This window comes from Triticum urartu, chromosome 3A (assembly GCF_056163025.1).
Source record: "Triticum urartu cultivar PI428250 chromosome 3A, HENAU_Tu73, whole genome shotgun sequence".
Lineage (NCBI taxonomy): Eukaryota > Viridiplantae > Streptophyta > Magnoliopsida > Poales > Poaceae > Triticum > Triticum urartu.
Genome location: NC_141875.1, coordinates 82,614,631 through 82,634,515, shown reverse-complemented (window position 1 = coordinate 82,634,515; position 19,885 = coordinate 82,614,631).

Genomic DNA, 19,885 nt, shown 5'->3' with positions numbered 1-19,885 from the left:
GTAGAAATGATCTTATTGATATGCAGCGGAAGGTAGACTACACTAGGCAAGCCATAGTCAAGTAAGCAATGAAGTGAAAGCATGAAGACTATCAGCATCTAGGTAGTATGGATCAGGATGGAAGACAGTATGAAGCCAAACAGTGAACAATCTTCAGTCAGTGAAGTCAATCAGATCATACAGGCAGGCAATGACTTCACGAAGACAAACTGTAAAGTAAAGGGAAGTGAAGGATAAAACCAGTAGCTTAGTGAAGACAAGGATTTGGTAGACCAGTTCCAGTTGCTGTGACAACTGTACGTCTGGTAGGGAGGCTGAAATTTAGCTCAGAAGACCGCGTCTTCACCTTATTCCCCTTGAGCTAAGGACACACAATCATCGCCCAATCACTCTGCTAAGTCTTCAAGGTAGACTTCCAAACCTTCACAGACTTCGTTCACTGGCAATCCACAATGACTCTTGGATGCTCAGAACGCGACGCCTAACCGGCTGGAGGATTCACAGTCCTCAAGTGTAACAAGTATTCAGATCACGCGGAAAGAAAGACTTCAGTGATGCCTAACACTCTTTTGGCTTTGGGTGTTTTGGGCTTTGTCCTTGCAAGGATCTCTCTCTCTCTCTCTCAATTGCTTCGGAGGTGGGTTGCTCTCAAACGACAAAAAGCCGTGCACTAACTCTGAGCAGCCACCAATTTATGCTGTAGGGGGTGGGCTATTTATAGCCAGGAGGCAACCCGACCTGATTTGTCCAAAATGACCCTGGGTCACTAAGGAACTGACACGTGTCCAACGGTCAGATTTCAAACACACGCGACATCTTGACTTGGGCTACAAGTAAAGCTGACTCATCCAGCTCTGGATAAGATTTGCTCTCATTGTCTTCACTCGAAAACATAGGATTTGGTTGAGCATCACATCAGTCACTCTGACTTTGTTCACTTGGACCCCACTTAACAGTACGGTGGTTCCTATGACTGAACAAAGAAGAAAAGGAAACTATGAAACAACTATGTCTTCGCACTCCATAGTCTTCATGTGAATGTCTTCTCATGTCATAATCTTCACTGTGAATATCTTCACAGACCACCACTGTCTTGAGTGTCTTCACACATTTTTAGGGGTCATCTCTGGTAGGTAAACCAAATCAATAAGGGACTACTACCTGTGCTATCCTGCAATTCTCACAAACACATTAGTCCCTCAACCAAGTTTGTCGTCAATACTCCAAAACCAATTAAGGGTGGCACTAGATGCACTTAAAATCTCCCCCTTTTGGTGATTGATGACAAACCGGTTGAAGTTTTCAACGGGGATAAAAGTATGTGAAAGTTTTAAGGATTAAGGCATTGTCTTCATAAGTAGCAAAGGCTCCCCCCTGAAGATGTGCATATAACTAGTTTGCTTTTGAATGCAAATGCACATGACAGGTTTTACTTTGTGGAGATCCTATTCAACTTATGAAGACAATTCCTCATGCACATAAAGAGATAACAAAGATAATGACATGCATAATGAAAAATGGACGTCTGCAGAATGGCTTCATGCGGAATTTATCATCGCATCAAAAGGTAGCAGAATAAGTAGCAGACGACCATCGAGTTTAAGTGTTACAACTCAAAGAACCAAATGTTTCAAAATACAAGAGTTGTAAAGACTTAGCAAAATAAAGCAACCACCCATAAGGACCCGCTTGAAGACTATCAACTCATAAGCTTCTCCCCCTTTTGTCAGTAAGTACCAAAAAGGTTTGAAGACATAGAGTATCTACTCGTTCCCATCAGGAGTAGATGAAGGAGCAGGGTCGACATTGGAGTTCGGTGGTGTAGACGGGCCTGATGCAGTGTCGAGATGCAGGGTAGCCATGGTTGGTGAAGTGGCGTCGTCTTCTTCATCGACAACTCTCGCAACAACAGTTGCAGCCGAAGATGAACGCTCAGAATCTTCAATTGAGGGAGTGCGACGCCAGCTTGCATTTCGTGGAGGCATCAAACTTGAAGCCCTTAGTGAAGCCATCTTCGCGAAGATCGTCTTTAGGACATAGTAGTGTGAGACTCTTCCAGGACCGCCGACGGGCTTCATGGGCAACGAACGAGTTCTTGGTGGCCAAGTTTCGAATGTGATTGACATCCACCAAGATACTCTGCATCAGACGCTTTAGCTAGTCATGATGCTTATCATGTTTCTGGTGCAGGGCCACAAGAAGCTCTCGGTCATGGAGGACATGGGAACACTTCCGAGGCCGTTGGGCAACCGTACTTGTTGTGGCTTTAGTGTTGGCACTATGTGGCACTCTCATGTTCCCAGCCAGAGGATAAGTGGGGGTTGTAGCATTGGGGACAAGAATTCCATCCATTGGTTGCGAGAAGCTATGGTGTTCAGCATTCTGAATATGTATAGGTTTCTTGGCAGGCTCGGGGTAGATGTCTTCAATGGACAGATCAACCTTAGGCAGAAAAACAAGATGGTTGCGTGCTGAGGGTTGATACTCAATAGTAGAATGGAGCTTGATCAGGCGCATCACCCAGGGAGCATAGAATTTCAGGCCAAACAGATCAATCGCAGATGCAGCAAGTTGTCTGATGAAGAAATCCTGGGAGTTGAATCTGATGCCATGGATGATGTAAAATACCAAAGTCTTCATGGCTCCTTCTAGTTTGGCTTCAGAAGAGTGTCTCTTGATCGGCCAGAGAGTACGCCTCAGAATATGATAAACAGTGCAGGGCAAGTACTCAAGGTCCTGTACGAAGAACTCTTTGGGGTATTCAGCATCCGGAGGCAATGGCTTCATCATACTAAGCATCTCACTCATATTGGGATCAGGCCTCTGGAAGATACTCTGCAGTTCATCGTGATGACATTGACAACTAGGTTCGTAGAACTCACCTGGAGTGCGCAGGGAAGTAAGCTCGATGATGTCTTGAGCTTTGGCTTCATGATGCACATCACCTACCATCCACTCAAGAATCCATGTCTTTGGATCCCTGTTGTAGCCGTGAATATGAAGTGTTGCATAAAACTGCAGTAGAAGCTCTTCATTCCAGTGCTCTTTGTCTGTGACAAATGGCAGAAGACCAACATCTCTGAAACAGTCCAGTGCTTCTTCAAGACAGGGCATCCCAGCAATAGCTTCACAGTCAAGACGCATGTGCAGAAAGATCCGCTCTTGATTGTATAGAATGTAGGAGGAATAGCTGCGCTGCTGTTGGCTCCAGAAGCGATCGGAAGAGATCTTTGGCTTTGAGTATGGATTCTTGGCACTGTCAAAGAAGGTGTTGTGGGATCTGAAGCTGTGCAGATTGAAAGAACCCATTGTAGTGGGAACACATGGGAGCCTTGGCAGCCGTGGCTTGGGCTTCTGAACTTGTGGTCTTTGCTCGACATGATAGTCATATTGCAGTTCGGGAGCAGAGGGTGGAACCATGGCAGGCCATCTAACTGTGACAAGCTGACCATGATCATAGGCCTGTTCAATGGTATGAGGCCTTGGAGGTGGAACATTGGCTTCAACTTCCACATTGACTTCGGGCTCCTCTTGAGCTTCAGGCACCACATTGTCTTCAGCCATGACAGTGTCATTGGCTTCAGCATTGTTGTTTATGGCAGCCTCAATGTTTTCAACCTCTGTTTGTTCAATAACAGGAGGGTCAGGCACAGTCACATTCTCCTCGAGAATGACTGGATCAACAACAGGGTGTGTGGCAACTCTTTCTTCTTCTCTTTCTCCTTGATCTTCTTCAGCTAATGCAGCCGGAATGTCTTCAGCAGCTTTAGCTTCAGACTCAGAGACATTCGCATTAGGGGTGGCTTCAGGAAACACTTGACGTGCTAGTGAGCTTTGGTGCACTTCCCCTTTCGGAATGCTCGACATGGTGACCTGTGGCCTGGGGCCTTTGCAAAGCCTGCGGAATGCGGGCGACACCTGTGGTGATGGAGAGGTCTGCACAATGTAGTTGTCATCGTCAAGCACCGGAGTGGTGACTTGAGGGGGTGGAGTTCTGGGTGTCTCATCATGTACATGGGTGTCTTGCTGAGGGTGCTCGGCCCATGAATCATCCTGAGAAATTGGCATCAATGGACGACCAATGCACATAAGTTCACTTTTCATAAGAATAGGCGATGATACCGACTGGTGCTCGAGTTGAGGAAGGACTACATCATCTTCAACATTGTCATCATGACCAATGTCTTCAGCTGTGATGGGGTCAACAACTGGAACTTCTTCATCTTCAGGAGCCTCTGTGGAAGCAGACTCGTGGATCACAAGGCGGCACTCTTGGTTGGTGGAGGCTGGACGGGCAATAGAAATGGGCTCAACAACAAGGGGCTCAAAGGCCGCAGCACACTCTTTCTTTGAAGACTTTGTCTTCAATTTCTTCTTGGATGGGGCCTCATCAGAGGTGTTCTTGTGCTTGTGTATCCTGGCATCAACTTCAGTTGCCCTTGTCTTCTTCAGTTCTGAAGCTGCTGAGGGGACCTTATGTTTCGAGCCTAACATGCTGGCAGGGAAGACAATGCAAGGTTCTTCCTGCGTTGATGCTTCAGTTCGGGCCACATCAGACTTCTTCGTTGGCTTGGCAGCCACCCCGGGGTCGATGCCAGGACGCCCAAGTTCTTTGCACTTTTTAGCTTCATTGTGGGCTTGAACACATTTCTCTATGAAATACTTCATGCGCTCTCGTGAGCCTTTGGCTTTTTCCCTCTTCTTGTGAAACTCTTCTTTGAGATTATGCATCATCTCTTTGAAGATTTGAACATCTGCGACGCTGAGCTTGGCCATGTTCTTCTTGAAGTGTGCCTTCTCATAGTCAATCTTCTTCTCCAGCTCGATGATTTTCTGAGCCACAGGCAGTTCATTAGAAATGGCTCCGTGAAATGTGACTCTAGTGCTCACTCGCAGCTGTAGATCATCAATACCGAGGCTTTGGTCATTGAACCACTCATCAATGTAATTGTTCAGAATATCAACATCAAAGAGGGGCAGATCATTGAAGATCTCCGCCTCTTGCTTGCTCTTGATCAGTTGCTCAAGTGCTTCATCACCAAGATCTTCATCACTGGACAGATCAATGGTGTCTTCCTCGTTCCTTAGAACGGCAGTAGGAGTCAATTCATGCCTAGAAATCTTCTTGGGCTTCTTGGTTTTCTTGGTCTTCTTGACTTTCTTGGAGACACGAGACATGTCTTCAGACTGCACACTGGCTTCAGGAGGTGCTGTGGCCAATGGCTCCAGGGTCGAAGCTTTTGGTGTGGCAGAGGGCTTCAAAGCGTTTGTCTTCTTCGTATTTTGCTTCGGTGGTGCTGGCGCATCTTCAGAGTCCGCGTAATCAGCAGATTGCTCCACCGTAGCCCTCTGAGCAGCGATGTGTGAGAGAAGACCATCGAAGTTGGCAAAGGGGCCGATGACAATTGGATTGGCATCGCGTGTGCCGTTAGCCCTTGAAGCATATGGACCAGGGTTGAAGTTGAGTCCTAGCCCCTTCTTGTTCTTGGTAGCTGACTCCTTGGCAAACTGATAGTTGCACTTGAACAGACTGTCTTCACGACACCATAACAAGGATGAAGGGTCGACAGTATCAGGCTTCAGTCCTTGGACCATGCATGGGTAGAAGCCTTGAGCAATGGCTTCAGGCTTCGACTTTGGCTGTAGATTCCTGTATAGGTTATCTCCCCATGGGCGCTTGATAGCATTCTTCTCTGCATATTCAGGGGTCACGAAGTGGTACTTGAACCATTCTTCTGCCCAATATCTTTGAATCCATTGGATTCAGGTCTTGCGTCGATTGTAACTTTCTTCAGGATCTGACTTGTACAACTCGTACAGATCCGGAGGTAGATCTAGAGCTGTGTTGCCTCTGCGCTGTCTGCCACCCTTCCGGACAGATTTTTTAGTGGCCATTATATTCAGGCTGATTGGCTTCAAACAGTGAATGGCTTCCTTCTGTTGGTCAAACAAGAGCTGGCTTCAGGAGAGTGTATGTGATGCTGTAAGAACTCTGCAAATGAATGCAGACTATGAGAACCAAGGGATTTTCCCATGGACATGTACCTGTGACAGCATTAAGGTGCGAGGGAAGGGGAAGAGGTCATATGCATTCGCAGAAGATTTTGAAGATAAATCAGTTTGAAGACATTGACCTCATAGAGCGAAGACATTCACTTATTTGAAGAGAACCGGTTCTAGATGTGTACGAATCCATGAATAAGTACAAGTGAGGAATCTAACTAGTTATGAAGCACAAGTGAATATTCTTAACATGATATGAGATGCAGATAAGGATGGATCCATATTTGGAGGTGAAGAAACCACTTTTGGTTCAAGTGGATGGATTTGATGGATCTAAAAGGCAGTAAAAAGTAAGATTTAATTACCACGAACGAACTGCTAGACAAGGCAGAGTTAGAAGCCGAGCAGTTCAATCTCACGTGCCCTAACTTGGCGATGGAAGACACCTACGGCGGCGGCGGAGAGGACGAGTGATAACCCACAAGTATAGGGGATCGCAACAGTTTTCGATAAGTAAGAGTGTCGAACCCAACGAGGAGCTAAAGGTAGAACAAATATTCCCTCAAGTTCTATCGACCACCGATACAACTCTACGCACGCTTGACGTTCGCTTTACCTAGAACAAGTATGAAACTAGAAGTACTTTGTAGGTGTGGTTGGATAGGTTTGCAAGACAATAAAGAATACATAAATAAAAAGTAGGGGCTGTTTAGATAAAGATACAATAAAGTAAATATAGCGAGTGTGGAAAAGTGGTGGTAGGAGTTGTGAAATTGCCCCTAAGCAATTGACTACTTTACTAGACCGATAGCAAGTATTATGTGGGAGAGGCCACTGCTAGCATGTCATCCCTGACTTGGAATTCTATGCACTTATGATTGGAACTATTAGCAAGCATCCGCAACTACTAATGTTCATTAAGGTAAAACCCAACCATAGCATTAAGATATATTGGTCCCCCTTCAATCCTGCATGCATCAATTTCTATGCTAGGTTGAAGCTTCTGTCACTCTTGCCCTCCAATACATAGTCCTATCAACATACAAGTAACCCTATGGTGTGATCCACACGCGCGCTCATATGATGGGCACCAAAGGACATCAACATAAACACAAGCAAATTAAATCAATCATAGCAATTCATCAAACACCGATAGGACAACGAAAATCTACTCAGACATCATAGGATGGCAACACATCATTGGATAATAATATGAAGCATAAAGCACCATGTTCAAGTAGAGGGTAGAGCGGGTTGCGGGAGAGTGGACCGCTATAGATAGAGGGGGAAAGGTGATGGAGATGTTGGTGAAGATGGCGGAGGTGTTGGTGTAGATCGCGGTGATGATGATGGCCCCCGGTGGCATTCCGACGCCACCGGAAGTGAGGGGGAGAGAGCCCCCCTCCTTATTCTTCTTCCTTGACCTCCTCCCTAGATGGGAGAAGGGTTTCCCCTCTGGTCCATGGCTTCCATGGCACGGGAGGGGCGAGAGCCCCACCGAGATTGGATCTGTCTCTCTGTCTCTCTGTTTCTACGTTCTGTTCTGTCTCTGTTTCACCGTTTTGCGTATATATGGAGATCCGTAACTCTGATTGGCCTGAAACCTTCGCCGTGATTTTTTTCCGAATATTAGCTTTCTTGCGGCAAAATAAGAGCGTCAACTGCCTTACGGTGGGCTCACGAGGGTAGGGGGCGTGACCTAAGGGGGGGCGCCCCCCTCCTCGTGACCACCTCAGGCACTGGTTCGTGTTGATTTTCCTTCCAAATTTTCCATATTTTCCAAAAATAAGCTCCGTCCGTTTTTATCCCGTTTGGACTCCGTTTGATATGGATATTCTGCGAAACCAAAAACATGCAACAGACAGGAACTAGCACTGGGCACTGGATCAATATGTTAGTGTCAAAAATAATATAAAAAGTTGCCAAAAAGTATATAAAAGTTGAATAATATTGGCATGGAACAATCAAAAATTATAGATACAACGGAGACGTATCAATGAGGTCCTCGGCCGGCGTGAGGACAGTGTTGAATACGTCGCGGTAGCTAAGCGCTTCGTCTCCGGCATCGACTTGAGCTAGCGGAGGCGCTAGGGTTTGTGCGAGGTGGCGAGGTGGAAGAAGAGATAATGACCGCGGTGTGTGTGTGTTTATAAGGACAGGGACATCACATCGTAATTACGCAGGTGCCCCTGGCGGTTCACATCTGAAGGACACGTGGCTTGCATGCAACACATTGGAAGTTGTTCCATGTTCCCACGCACGCCTTGATTGTCGGGTGGTCGTTCTGGCTTCTCCGGTATTCAGGAAATAAGGATAGAACATTAAAAATAGATTGAAATGTTTGTCTCTTTGTCTTCTGGTGACAAGGACTCAGAAAAGACACTTGATAGGTTTCAATAGAATGCATATGATCTGGACAGATAGAATTTGAGGAAGAAGCACAGAAGAGGTTAGGGTCCGATCACATTCACTTAGATCAAGAAAAGATTCAAGCATAAAGACATAGCTATAAGTGAATGCTGTAGAGGGTAGAACATGAATATATATATCAGATGAACTCAACATTGCGACGATAAGCCTCGAAGTTAAATTAATTTTGAAGATAAACAAAATGCGAAGACTATGCAATTATGACGCCACATGAAACACTTCAAACAGATTTTGGTGGTGGCGTTACCCACCGTATAGGAAGTGAAAGTGCTAGTGACAACTAGAGGGGGGGGGGGTGAATAGGCGATTTTTATGAAAGTCTTCAAAACATGGAAGTTTCGAAGACAAACGATAGAAATAAACCTATTACCATGCAGCGAAAGGTAGAGTACACTAAGAAAGCCATAGTCAAGTATTCAATGAAATGAAAGATAAAAGACTAATAGAAACTAGGCAGTATAGATCAGGATGGAAGATAGTATGAAGCCAATCAGAACAAGCAGTCACTCAGTGAAGACAAAATATAATGCAAACAGGCAATGACTTCACAAGGACCAACTGTAAATAAAGAGATGGAAAGGATAGAACCAGTTGCTCGTTGAAGACAATGATTTCTTGGACCAGTTCCATTTGCTGTGACAACTGTACATCTGGTTAGGGAGGCTGAGATTTAACTCAGAAGACTGTGTCTTCACCTTATTCCCCTTGAGCTAAGGACACCCAGTCCTCGCCCAATTACTCTGGTAAGTCTTCAAGGTAGACTTCCAAACCTTCACAGACTTCATTCACCGGCGATCCACAATGACTCTTGGATGCTCAAAACACGACACCTAACCAGCTAGAGGATTCACAGTCCTCAAGTGTAATAAGTCTTCAGATCACACAGACAGGAAGACTTTAGTGATGCCTAACACTCTTTGGCTCTAGGTGTTTAGGGCTTTGTCCTCACAAGGATTTCTCTCTCAAAGGCTTCGAGGTGGGTTGCTCTCAAACGACAAAACCGTGCACTAACTCTGAGTAGCCAACCAATTTATGGTGTAGGGGGTGGGCTATTTATAGCCACCAAGCAACCCGACCTGATTTGTCAGAAATGACCCTGGGTCACTAAGGAACTAACACGTGTTCCAATGGTCATATTTCAAACACACACGACAACTTTACTTGAGCTACAAGCAAAGCTGACTTATCCAGCTCTGGATAAGATTTTCTCTCATTGTCTTCTCTCGAAGAGATAGGATTTTGGTTAAGCATCACTTCAGTCATTCTGACTGGTTCAGTTGGACCCCACTTAACAGTATAGTGGTTCCTATGACTCAACAAAGAAGAAAACGAAACAATGAAAGAACTAAGTTTTCGTGCTCCATAGTTTTCACACAATGTCTTCTCTTGTCACAGACTTCAATGTGAATACCTTCACATACCACCTTTGTCTTCAATGTCTTCATACATTTTTAGGGGTCATCTCCGGTAGGTAAACCGAATCAGTGAGGGACTACTACCTGTGTTATCCTGCAATCTTCACAAACACATTAGTCCCTCAACCAGGTTTGTCATCAATACTCCAAAACCAACTAGGGCTGGCACTAGATGGACTTACAATCTCCCCCTTTTTGGTTATTGATGACAAACTGGTTGAAGTTTTCAACGGGGATAAAAGTATGTGAAATTGTAAAGGATTTTAGTATTGTCTTCGTAAGTATTTGCTTTTGATTGCAAATGCACATGGCAGGATGTACTTGCGGAGCTCCTCTTTTACTTATGAAGACAATTCATCATGCATGAAAGGATATATCGAAGATAATGACATGCATAATGGAAAATGGACGTCTGCCAAATGACTTCGTGCAGAATTTATCATCGCACATGCGGAATTTATCATCGCATCACATAGTGTCGAAAAAGTAGCAGACGGCCATCAAGTTTAAGTGTCACAACTCAAAAACAAACCAAATGTTTCAAAAGCGTGAGTTGTAAGCACTTTGCAAATGTAGAAAAAAGTAAAGCAACCACCCATATGGACCTGCTTGAAGACTATCAACTCATATGCTTCTCCCCCTTTTGTTAGTAAGGACCAAAAACGTTTGAAGACATAGAGCTTCTACTCGTTCCCATGAGGTGCAGGCGAAGCAGCAGGGTCGTCGTTGAGGTCCGGTGGTGCAGAAGAACTCGGTGTAGTGTCGAGACGCGCTGAAGGTGGAGGTGGTGAAGTGGCATCATCCTGATCATCGATAACTCTGGCATTTCACCGTTGCAGCTGAGGAAGAATAGTCAGAGTCTTCAAGGGAGGGAGTCCGACGCAAGTGAGCATTCCTTGGAGGAGTGGAGTCAAACTTGAATCTTTCTGTGAAGCCATCGTCGTGAAGATCTTCTTCAGCAGTGAGCAAAGTCAAACTCTTCCAAGACCTCCGGTAGGTTTCATGTGTGACAAAGGCATTCTTGGTGGCAAGATTGCGAATGCGATTGACGTCCACCAAGAGGCTTTGCATCTGACGCTGAAGCCAGTCATGATGCTTATCCTGTTTCTGATGTAGCGCGATGAGAAGCTCTCGGTCATTGAGAACACGAGATCGCTTCCGAGGCCTTTGGGCAATGGTGCTTCCAGTTGCGTTAGTTTGGGCGCGAGGGTCACGTGTGTTACCAGCCAAGGGATAAACACGAGAGACTACCCGAACTCCTTCAATGGGCTGGGTGAAGCTTTGACGATCAACGTTGTGAAGATAGATTGGATCCTTGGCAGGCTCTGGGTAAATAGCTTCAACAGACAGATCAACCTCTGGCAAGAATACAAGATGATTGCGCGCAGACGGCTGATTGTTGAAGGCAGAGTGAAGCTTGATAAGGCGCATTACCCACGGAGCGTAGAACTTCAGACCAAAGATGTCGGAGCCAGATGCAGCTAACTGCCGGATGAAGAAGTCTTGAGCATTGAAGCTGATGCCATTGAAGATATAGAAAACCAAAGTCCTCATTGCTCCTTCAAGCTTCGCTGCAGATGAATGTCCTTTGACAGGCCATAGAGTTTTCCTGATGATATGGTAAATGGTACGGGGCAGACACTCTAGGTCTTCGACAAAGAATTCCGTTGGGTATTCAGCGTCGCGTGGCAGAGGCTTCATCATGCTTAGCATTTGGCTCATGTTGGGTTCTGGATTTTGAAAAATGCTCTCCAAAGCATTCTGGTGTGGTTGACAACCTGGTTCATAGTATTCATCAGGAGTGGGCAGGGCTGTGAGCTCAATGATGTCTTGAGATTTAGCTTCATGATGAACATCTCCTGTCATCCACTCAAGGATCCAAGTCTTTGGATCCCTGTTGTATCCACGAATGTGGAGGGTAGCATAGAATTGAAGCAGAAGTTCTTCATTCCAGTGTTCCTTTGCAGTCACAAAATTGAGCAGACCCGCATCACGGAAGCAGTCAAGGGCTTCTTCAAGGCATGGCAGTCCAGCAATGGCTTCAAAATCAAGATGCATGTGAGGGAAGATGCGTCCCTGATTGTACAAGATGCATGTATAATAGCTTCGCTGCTGATAACTCCAGAATCGATCAGAAGAGATTCTTGGCCTTGTGTAGGGGTTCTTGTCACTGTTGAAGAATGTGTTGTGTGCCTTGAATCCATTCAGATTAAATGATCCTGGTGAAGTTGCAGTACCTGGAAACCGTGGTAGCCTTGGCTTTGGCTTCTGGACCTGAGGCCTCTGCTCCACATGATAGGAAAACTGAGGTCCGGGAGCAGGCGGAGGAACCAGGATTGGCCAGTGGACGGTAACAAGCTGTCCATGATCATATGCTTGCTCAATGGTGTGTGGCCTTGGAGGAGGTACAGGAGCAGAGGCATTGGCTTCAGGCAGTGGATTTGCTTTGGGTGCTGCATTGGCTTCAGGTGCATTCACTTCTGGCACCACATTAGCTTCAGGCGCCACATTAGCTTCAGCCATGACAACGTCATTGGCTTCAGTGTTGATGTTGGTGGCCGCCTTAGTATTGGTAACCTCCACTTCAGGAGCTGGAGGGTCGGACACGTTCTCCTCGAGAACAACTTCAGGGTTGGACGGGGGTGTACCAAAACGTTCTTCTTCTCTTGGTTCTTCTTCATGGTCATTGGCTGATGCACCTGGAATATCTTTAGCTGTTTTGGCTTCAGATTCGGGGATGTTCGCAGTAGGAGAGGCTTCATGAAAGACTTCGCGTGAAACGGATTGGCGCTCTTCTCCTTCTGGAACACTTGACAATGTGACCTGTGGCCTTGGTCCTTTGCGAAGCCTGCGAAATGCTGGTGACGCCTGTGGAGATGGAGTTGGTTGGGCCTCAAAGTCTTCACTGTCAATCACCGGAGTGGTGACCTGTGGTGGGGGAGTGACTGGTGTTTCTTCAGCACGAGGGGATTCTTGAGGGTGGTCATCCCATGAGTCATCCTAAGCAATTGGCGTCAATGGACGACCAATGCTGATGAGTTCGCTGTTCGTGAGAACAGGCGATGATACAAATTTGTGCTCGATCTGAGGAAGGACTTCATCATCTTCAACATTGTTGTGAGGACCAATGTCTTCAGCTGTGGTGGGGTCAACAGCTGGATTCTCTTCAGATTCAGGAGCCTCTGTGGAAGCAGGCTCATGAACTACCAGACGACGTTCACGATGTTCAGACGCAGGACGAGCAACAAGAATTGGCTCAACAAGAAGGGGCTCTGTGGAAGCAGCCCGGTCTCTCTTCTTTGTTTTTCTTTTCTTGGTTGGGGGAGCATCATCAGTGGTGGCTTTGGTCTTGCGCTTTATGGCTTTGGCTGCTCTAGTTTTCTTGAATTCTGAAGCCACTTTGGGGACCTTAGGCTTCGAGCCAGTCATACTGGCTGGGAAGACAATGCGAGGTTCTTCCTGCCTTGATGCTTCTGGTTCGGCCACAGCTGGCTTCTTCTTCTTCTTGGCAGCCATTCTGGGGTCGATGCCTGGTCGCCCCAAAGCCTTGCGCTTTTCAGCTTCATTGTAGCCTTGAACACATTTGGCAGCAAGATTCTTCATGCGCTCATGAGAACCTTTTGCTTCTTCTTGTTTCTTGTGGAATGCCTCCTTGAGCTCATGCATCATGACCTTGAAGTTTTGAATGTCTTCAACATTGAGCTTGGCCATGTGCTTCATGAACTGAGCCTTTTCATAGTCAATCATGTGCTTCAGCTCAACAATCTTCTGGGCAAGAGCCAGCTCAGGAGCAATGGCTCCGTGGAAGGAGACAATGAGGCCAATTGGAACCTGAAGATCATCAAAACTGACATCTGGGCTGTCAAACCACTCATCAATAAACTTGTACATGATCTCCACATCAAAGAGAGGAAGCTCATTGAAGATTTCCGCCTCTTGCTTGCTCTTTATCAATTGCTCTAGAGCGTCATCGCCAAGATCTTCATCGCTGGACAGATCAATGGCGTCATTCTCGTTTCTCAAAACAGCAGCAGGGGTCAGTGCTTGACCAGTGGGTTGCATGGGCTTTTTCAACTTGGCAGACTTGGAGATGAGTGAGAGATCTTTAGACTGCACACTGGCTTCAGGAGGTGTAGTGGCCAGAGGCTTCACCCGTGAGACCTTTGTTGCAGAGGGGGGCTTTGAAGCCTTTGGTTTCTTTTGCTTCATAGGTTTTGGAGGTGCAGGCGCTTCATCAGAATCAGAGTCATCTGCAGAGTGGTCCATGGCTGCCCTTGAACCTGAATGTGAGTGATGAGACCTTCTAAGTTGTAGAAGGGCCCAATAAGATTGGGTTCAGCATCGCGTGTGCCATCAGCTCGTGGTGGAGAGGGGCCTGGGTTGAAGTCTAATCCCAAAGACTTCTTGTTTTCCTTGGCCGAGTTCTTTGCAACCTGATAGTTGCGCTTGAACAGATTATCTTCACGACACCATAACAGAGAGGATGGGTCGGCATTAGCAGGCTGAGGTCCATGAATCATGCAGGGGTAAAAGCCTTCAGCAATAGCTTCGGACTTCGACTTGGGCTGAAGACCTTTGTATATTATATCTCCCCAGGGGCCCTTCAAGGCATTCTTCTTAGCATACTCCTTGGTGACGAATCTGTACTTGAACCATTCCTCTACCCAATGTCTTCGAATCCATTGGATTCGGTTCTTGCGTTCTCCATAGGTTTCTTCTGGATCTGACTTGTATATAACTCATAGAGATCCGGTGGCAGGTCCTTAGCAGTGTTTCCACGGCATTGTCTGCCGCCCTTCCTGACTTATTTTTGAGTTGTCATGAAGTTTAGACTGAAAGGCTTCAACACTATCGAAGTCTTCCGTCTACTGGTTAGACAGGAACTGACTTTAGGAGAATTTATGTGACGCTGTAGGAAGTCTGCAAATGAATGCAGACTATGAGAACCAAGGGATTCTCCCACGGACATGTACCTGTGACAGCATTAGAGATGCGAGGGAAGGGGACGAGGTCATATGCATTCTCAGAAGATTTTGAAGATAAATCAGTTTAGAAGACATTGACCTCATAGTGCGAAGACATCCACTCATATGTAGAGAGTTGGTTCCAGATTTGTACGAATCCATGAATAAGTACAAGTGAGGAATCTAACTACTTTGTGAAGCATAAGTGAACATACTAGGCATGCTATGAGATGCAGAATGAGATAGATCCAACTTGTAGGAACAGAAACCACTTGTGGTTGAAAAGGATGAATCTATCGGATCAAAAGGACCGTAAAAAGAGTTTTTATTTACCACACGAGGAACTGCTAGATGGAGTGGGAGAGGAGGGCGAGTAGTTCGATCTTTCGTGCCCTAATTTGGCGACGGAGGACACCTACGGCGACGGCGGAGAAGACGATGTCCGCGGCCGGCGTGAGGACGACGTCGGTGAGGTCGCGACAGCTAAGCGCTTCGTCGCCGGCATCGTCGAGGGCTAGTGGTGGTGCTAGGGTTTGTGCGAGAGTGGAAGAAGAGATAATGACAGGGGTGAGGCATGTATTTATAGGGACAGGGACGGCACATCGTTATTACGCAGGTGCCCCTGGCGGTTCACATTTGAAGGACACATGGTGATCATGCAACACATTGGAGGTTGTTCCACGTTCCCACGCACACCTGGATTGTCGGGTGGTCGTTCCCGCTTCTCCGGGTTTCAGGCAAAAAGGATTGAGCATTTAAAATAGATTTAATGTTTGTCTCTGTATCTTCTGCTGACAAGGACGCAGCGAAGACATTCGACAGTTTCAATAGAATGCATATGATTTGGATAGATAGACTTAAGACGGGAGCATAGAAAGGTCAGGGTCCAATCACATTCACTTAGTTCAAAAGATTCAACTAGAAGACATAGCTATAAGTGAATGTTCTAGAGGACAGAAACCAAATCAGTATATTGAAGATAAACATGAAGCCATGTTAACAATGAAGACAAACCAAATGCGAAGACTTTGCAAATGCAACGCCAACAGAAAGTATTCCAAACGAAAGTTTGGTGGTGGCATTACCCACCGTATAGGAAATATTAGACCCAGACACGGCGCACAATTATCGTGGCCTCTGAAGTCAAATTCCGCGTTAATGTATTCACACTTAGAGTGTAAGTCTTCATTAGTTGAAGATATATGTTACTTCGTGTGTTTGCACATCTAAGTCATCAACATGCATAAGTGTTAGGATGTGTGGATGATCACAGGACATTTGAGGATTCCAAGATATTTATCTCACACAACAACTTGCAAAACCTTTTCTCATCCAAGGGCTTTGTGAAGATATCTGCTAGTTGCCCTTCAGTGCTGACGTGAATGATATCAATATCTTCCTTCATGACATGATCTCTGAGAAAGTGATGACGGATCTGAATGTGCTTTGTCTTCGAGTGCTGAACTGGGTTGTTGGCGATCTTGATGGCACTTTCATTGTCGCAATAGAGTGGCACTTGCTTCAGATGAATGCCATAGTCTTTGAGTGTTTGCTTCATCCATAGAAGCTGAGCGCAGCAAGATCTAGCAGCAATGTATTCAGATTCAGCAGTGGAGAGAGATACACAGTTCTACTTCTTTGAAGACCAACATACAAGTGATCGTCCCAGAAAGTGACATGTGCCCGATGTAGACTTGCGATCCACCTTGTCACCAGCATAATCAGCATCCGAGGATCCAACTAGATCAAACTCTGAGCCCTTTGGATACCATAATCCTAGCGTTGGGGTGTGAGCCAAATACCGAAAAATTCGCTTCACAACTAAGTGATGCGATTCCTTTGGTGCCGCTTGGAATCGGGCACACATGCAAACACTAAGCATGATATCTGGCCTAGATGCACATAAATAAAGCAAGGAACCAATCATGGAGCGATATACCTTTTGATCGAACTCTTTACCATTGGCGTCAGAATCTAGATGACTCTTGGTAGGCATTGGTGTCGTGTAACCTTTGCAGTCTTGCATTCCAAACTTCTTCTGTCAGAACCCCGATTCCAAGTCACATCAATCTAGCCGGTAACACCTCATATCACATTGCGGCCTCACGCACGGTATCCCCACGGGTGTCGCCTTACCATGGCCCGGGACCGTTTGCGCCTTTTGGCTCACGTATATGATAGTTTCACTAGCATCCATATGACAGAGAACCCGGGCCAACATGGCTAGTCGTGAACCCAAAGCGGCGCAGACCTATGGAGACAGGCATACATCAATCACATAGAGCATGTCGGTCATCAGCGGGTGAATCCGTGCTGTAGCACTGGGCTAACAGGACTCCGAGGAACCCGGGCTGTAGCAGGCTAGGCAGGACTCCGGATGTCACCTCGTGACATTTCCCCAAAGGGACAGACATAGGAACGAAGTGAAACACATGCCGGCCAGTCAAGTGTCCTGAGCAGTAGTGCTGGGCTAGCAGGACTCCGGTGAACCGGGCTGTAGCGGACAACTATGGCTCGAGGAACACTACATTTCCCCATAAGAAAGGCTGCCAAGGATAAACAACTAGATTGTCGGATCCCACTCATACCAAGCATTTCAATCATACACACAATATGCCCGATATGAGTACATACAACATGGCATCACAACAAAACTCTACAATTCAAGTACTTTATTTAAAGGCTCCAGAGAGCCATACATAACATGTTCATATAGGTAGGGGTCACATGACCCGACACTCAAGTCATACAAGCATACAAGCACATGCGGAAGCAAATAGTCTGAGTACAGACACTAGAAAGCAAGAAGGCTTCTCGAAGCCTGTCTATCTACATAGGGCCCTCCATGGCCAGGATCACCACCTGGGTGGCGAGTTACTCATCGACGTCGAGGTCTACATAAAACCCATCGGAGGGAGCGGTGTTGTCGTCTGAAAACAGTAATTAAGCAAACATGAGTACAAAGGTACTCTGCAAGTCTTACATCAGATCCTACTATACATGCTCATTCTCAAGAAGGTGGTGGGGTTATTGCAGCAAGCCAGCTTTGACTCTTGGCTAAGCTATCCTACGGAACTCCACTAGTAAAATAGTTTTCGCACACGAGTCCACTACTCACCAACACAATACTTCACTGGGGATCCTCCCTCGTCATCCTACGAGAGGGCCATCCTCGGTACTCACACTTATCTTGAGTCTTTTAGTAGTATCCATTAACTTGTCTATGAACTGTATAGGCAACCAAGTAGTCCTTTACCGTGGACGCAGCTATTCGAATAGTTTTATACCCTGAAGGGGTGTACTTCTTCATACACGCTTTCACCACTTACCGCCGTTTACACGACATGTACTCGGCAACCTTCAAGCGGAAGCCCAACGAGGGTGTCGGCCATGGCCTACCTAAACACTCAAGCCTCTAGTCCAGGTTTATCGCCTATCCAGGTTCCATCCGCAGGGAGTCCGCCCGAGGTTTCCACATACGGCCCCGAATGATGTGAACAGGGTTCCCGAGACACCAAACGGGTGACTCGGTACACCGTGCCACGGTGTATCTACCGCAACATAGCCCACCCCTAGGGTCAGCGCTACGCACGGCCGCCAACACATAACCTACAAACACTAGAAACTAATTGCAACTCCTGGACAGAGTACTAGGGTGAATAAGAAGCCGAGAGGGTCCATTGGTTTCGGGCCCAATGTATGGTAGTAACTGAATCTTAAATCACATATACATATCTCAGTTCTTATGGACGGCCTTAATGAAACAACCCACCATGTACTCCTACATGGCCTCTCATCGATACCTTTACCAAATCATGTTAAACACATCCCTCACATTACCGACATAATCATTTCACTCTAGCCCATCACCCAGATGAACCAGACCTGACACAACTCTAAGCATAGCAGGCATAGCACGGTAGGAAACACATACATGGCTCAATCAACTCCTACACATGCTAGTGGGTTTCATCTAGTTACTGTGGCAATGATAGGTCATGCAGAGGGTAAGGGTTCAACTACCGTAGCACACAGCAGTTTGAATCGCGTTGTCTTAATGCAGTAAACAAGAGCAGAAGCGAGAACATGGGCTTGTATCAGAATGATCAATGGGTTGCTTGCCTGATGTAGTGGTAGTAGGGTACTGCCCTTCAGACGGATACTCGGGGTTATCCTCGGAGGCAGAACCTACCACGAAAGACACACCGAACATAATCAACACATGACAATATGCAACAATATGATGCATGCTATGACATGGCAAAATGAATGTGTCTTGGCCTAATGCAAGCTAAACAGAAAGGAATGAACCCATTTGAATCAAAGATTCAAATGTTAATTCATTTAACATAGCCTTATTAGTGCATTATCTTATTCTGCTTAAACAACAAGGTTAACTTGTTTTTTCATGCATGAAACCATTACAGATGGATATATTTAATTTTTCTGATCATTTTTCATATATAAATTGTTTGATTTGGAGCTATGGTTGATTTTCTATGATTTTTAGAAGTTTTGGCTATTTTCTGGAATTTCCTATATAAGAATAATTCCAGTAATTGAATTAATGCGTCAGCATGACATAGGTGTGATGTCAGCGGGTCAACTGGGTCGTCCAGGTCAAACTTGACTGGTGGGCCCTGTCCGTCAGTGGCTCAGCTAATTAACAGGATTAAATTAGTACTAATTCATTGCCAGTGGGGCCTGGGCCCTTATGTCAGTGACTAAACTAATTAAAATTAGTTGACTCTAATCATAAACTAATTAGCAGGCTGGCCCCACCTGTCATAGGCTTAGGGGGGAGTCAACCTGGGACCACGCGTCAGTCCACGGTCAAAAAGTGGTCAAACTTGCCAGCGTTTAGCCACCGGCGAGGCCAGACGCGACGGAGGGGCTCGGGTTTTGCACTCCGACGACCAAAAGGACGGCGGAGACCATCTATGTGATGCGGGGAGTGAGCCGCATCGAGTGGTGGTAGTAGGTGGAGCTGGGGTGGCCGGAGACGATGGCGGCGAGCACGTCCGCGGCGGCCGGAGTTCGGGCGAGGTTGAACTAGTCGCTAGCAGGCACGGC